This window comes from Colossoma macropomum, unplaced genomic scaffold (assembly GCF_904425465.1).
Source record: "Colossoma macropomum unplaced genomic scaffold, Colossoma_macropomum, whole genome shotgun sequence".
NCBI classification, from domain to species: Eukaryota; Metazoa; Chordata; class Actinopteri; order Characiformes; family Serrasalmidae; genus Colossoma; species Colossoma macropomum.
In genome coordinates, this window is record NW_023494796.1 from 647,051 (window position 1) to 651,611 (window position 4,561).

The window sequence follows — 4,561 nt, forward strand, 5'->3', positions numbered from 1 at the left end:
AGAAGAACCCTTTTTGGTGCTATAAAGGACCCTTTTTGAAAATGGTGCTATAAAGCTCCAAAATTGGTTCTTCTATTGTATACACTCTTTAAAAAGATGGTTCTTCAAAGGCTCTTAGTAAAGAAAATGGTTCTGTTTAGAACCATGAATACTCAACGAACCCTTTGTGTGATTAAGGGGATCCTTGCATCATGAAAGTGTTCTTCAGATTGATGGAGAATGTGCATGAATGTACCATACATGGTTCTATGTAGAACCTTTTTGAAAAGGGTTGTTTATAGCACTGAAATGGTTCTTTTATTGTTACAATCTTGACATCGTAACAATAGAAGAACCCTTTTTTGGTGCTATAAAGAACCCTTTTTGAAAATAGAGATATAAAGCTCCAAAATTAGTTCTTCTATTGTATACACTATTTAAAAAGATGGTTCTTCAAAGGCTCTTTAGTAAAGAAAATGGTTCTGTTTAGAACCATGAATACTCAAAGAACCCTTTGCATGATGAAAGGGTTCATTGCATCATGAAAGCGTTCTTCAGATTGATGGAAAATGTGCATGAATGTACTATATATGTATATATATATATATATATATATTTGAAAAAGGTTGTATATAGCACCAAAAGGGTTCTTGACATCGTAACAATAGAAGAACCCTTTTTTGATGCTATACAGAACCCTTTTTGAAAGTTTGAACACCTGTGGATGTTTTCATATCTGAAGCAGCTTGATTTTCTTCTCTCTCTCAAAGATGAAAGCTTTACACGCTGTTTACATGTTGGTGGTAGTTTTGATGTCTACCAGGTCTTCCAGGTGGTTGTTAGGAGCCCCATACTCTCAGAATCCTTCTGTGTTTTTTCACTTATTTTTCTTTGACTTTCTCCTTGCTTGTGCGAGTGGATAATTCCATATCTAATCTCAGAAATATCTCCTAACTGGAAATGAAATACTTGAAAATGAGTGAGAGAGAACAGCTATGCGAGTCTGTCTGTGTCTGCGTGTTGTATTTGCTCTGACAGGTACACGGCTCATCAACCTGAGCTCCACTGTGTAAAAACAAACACGTCTTTCAGCGCCGAACATGAACATCACGGCTACAGACGCGCGTGTGTGACCCACCTCACACCTCCTCCCTGCAGAACACTCAGCCTCAGGGTGTGTATATGTGTGTATGTGTGTGTGTGTGTGTTGACTTAGACACTGTTAAGGATCAAACAAAAACTCTATCAAAGAAAGGTGCTTTCCTTCTACCTTACACACACACACACATGCCTGTACACACCGTCCTACAACACACATTCCTTTAGTTCAGACCACAGTGTGTGTGTGTGTGTGTGTATGTGTGTGTGTGTGTGTGTGTAAGGGTGTACAAAAGACAATTTTGAAATACACATTAGTTGGTTTGAGAATGTTCCTGAACAGCTTTAGCAGATATTAACCTGTAAAATGAAAGATTCGGTTCAATCCAGTTTAATGAAATTCAGTTCAATTCAGTTCATTTTAGTTCAGTTAACTTCAATTCAGTTCAGTCCAGTTTAATGAAATTCAGTTCAATTCAGTTCATTTTAGTTCAGTTTATTTCAGTTCAATTCAGTTCAGTTCAGTCCAGTTTAATGAAATTTAATTAAATTCAGTTCATTTGAGTTCAGTTCAGTCCAGTTTAATGAAATTCAGTTCAATTCAATTTAGTTCATTGTAGTTCGGTTAAGTTCAATTCAGTTCAGTTCAGTCCAGTACAGTTTAATGAAATTCAATTCAATTCAGTCCATTTTAGTTCAGTTAACTTCAGTTGAATACAGTTCAGTTCAGTCCAGTTTAATGAAATTCAGTTCAATTCAATTCATTTTAGTTAACTTCAATTCAATTCAATCCAGTCCAGTTTAATAAAATTCAATTCAATTCATTCATTTTAGTTTAGTTAAGTTCAATTCAGTTCAGTCCAGTTTAATGAATTTCAATTCAATTCATTTTAGTTAACTTCATTTAGTTAACTTTAGTTCAGTTAACTTCAGTTGAATACAGTTCAGTTCAGTCCAGTTTAATGAAATTCAGTTCATTTCAGTTCATTTTAGCTCAGTTATCTTCAATTCAGTTCAGTCCATTTTAATGAAATTTAATTAAATTCAGTTCATTTGAGTTCAGTTGAGTCCAGTTTAATGAAATTCAATTCAATTCAATTTAGTTCATTGTAATTCAGTTAAGTTCAATTCAGTTCAGTTCAATCCAGTACAGTTTAATGAAATTCAATTCAATTCAGTTCATTTTAGTTCAGTTAACTTCAGTTGAATACAGTTCAGTTCAGTCCAGTTTAATGAAATTCAGTTCAATTCAATTCATTTTCGTTCAGTTAACTTCAATTCAATTCAATCCAGTCCAGTTTAATAAAATTCAATTCAATTCATTCATTTTAGTTTAGTTAAGTTCAATTCAGTTCAGTCCAGTTTAATGAATTTCAATTCAATTCAGTTCATTTTAGTTCAGTTAACTTTATTTCAATTCAGTTCAGTTTAGTTTAGTTCAATTTAATTTGATTTGATTCAAATCGATTCAACTTAATTCAGTTCACTTTACCTCAGTTCAACTCAATTCAGTTCACTTCTGTTTTACTCAATACCGTTTTGGAAACATCTTATCAAGTACTGAGAAAATTTCTGGACAATTTTTGCAGGTATTAAGAAAGCAAATGTGAAGAAAAGTTCAGTTCAATTCAGTTCAGTTCAATGTTGTTCAGTTCCTTTCAGTTCAGCTCAATTCAGTTCAATTTACTTCAGGTCTACTCAATTCCAGTTTGAAAATGAGTAATCAAAGTACTTGTTTTAAGAACATTCCTGGACTATTTTAACATATATCAACATAGCAATTAAATTTAGTTCAGTTCAGTTAAATTTCTTTCAGTTCAGCTCAGCTCATTTTAATTCAGCTCATTTCACTCCTACTCAATTCAGATTTTACTAGCAGATATTTACGTGGCCGAAGAAAAGTTCAGTTCAATTCAGTTATTTGTATTCAGTTCAGCTCGAGTCAATTACTTTAAGTTCAACTCAATTCACTTTTTTTCTGATATTTTCCAGTTATTTTTATCAGATATCAGCATGGCTGAAGAAATTTTCAAATGAATTTAAATCAGTTCATTTCAGGTTAGTCGAACTCCTTTTAGGTCCCATTAGTTCAGTTCAATTTACTTCAATTCTACTCAATTTAAGTTTGGAGACATTTAATCAAAACATTCAATCAAAACATGTAATCAGAATATCTGTTTTGAGAACATTCCTGAACAATTTAAACAGTCATCAGCATGGCGGACAAAAAGTTCAGTTCACTTTCATTCTGCTCAATTAAAGTTTGGAAACATATAATCAATATACTTATTTTGAGTATATTCTTGAATTATTTAAGCAGATACCATTTTAGCTCTAGGCAAAAAAATACATATTTTTGATTCTTAATTTGTTCATTACTGAAGTAAAAAGAAGCAAATAAATAGTAAATGTGGTGCATGCAGACACCCCTCCAGAACATAATGAACTTATTATGCTTCAAATCACTTGTTTGGACTGGTTAGGCATGCCAAGAGTTGTCATTGGGAATAGTCAGCTGATGAAAATTCTAGGATGTCATAATATTTTCTGACTCTTCAAATTTTCTAACTTTCAGCCACCTGGCTGAGGATCTGAAAATGATGAAACTATAAAAAGATAACAAAGAACTTCCATCTCACAATTTCCACAGTCTGCAATGTCATAAAGAAATGGCAGGTAAGGGTAAATGGAAAAAATCTGGAAAACCAAGAAAACTCCCAGATAGAACTACTCATATACTGGCCAGAAAGGCAAAGCAAAACCCCCATATGACAGCAAGGGACCTGATGGAAGGTTTAGCTGACACAGGAGTGACGGTGCACTGTTCTAATACAGTGTTGCTTGCACAAATATGATCTGCTTGAAGGACTCATCAGAAGGAAACCTTCCTCGCAACCTCAAAATAAAACTCCACGTATGAAGTGTGCAAAACAGCATTTATGCATTCCAGAAGCATTTTAGAAACAACTGCTGTAGACTGATAAAGTAAAAACTTGTCACAATCACCAAAGATATACTTGAAGAAAAAAGGGAGCGGCATTTGATGAAAGGAACACCTTGCCAGCTGTTAAGCATGGGGTGGATCTGTTATGTTTTGGGGTTGTATGGCAGCAAGTGGCACAGGAAGCACTGCAGATAGGAAGAATGGATTTCACTAAATATCAGCAAATTCTGGGAGGAAACGTGACACTAAACTGAAGCTGAAAAAAAGACTGAATAGGCAATCCACCAATAACTACTTCAAGAAATGCAAACTGAAGCTTGTGGAATGGCCCACACAGTGCTGTGAAATTCCCTGGAAAGCAGTGAGTGGATCTTAAACCTGCTGTGCATGAAAGATGGCATGAGTTCAGTTTAGTTCCATTCCAGTTCAGTTCAGTTACTGCAATACCGTTCAATTCAATTTGATTTGTTTAGCATACAAGCAGATTTAGCTCTATGCTATGCGATAGTAAAATCCCCAAAATCCCAGACTGTGGCTTTA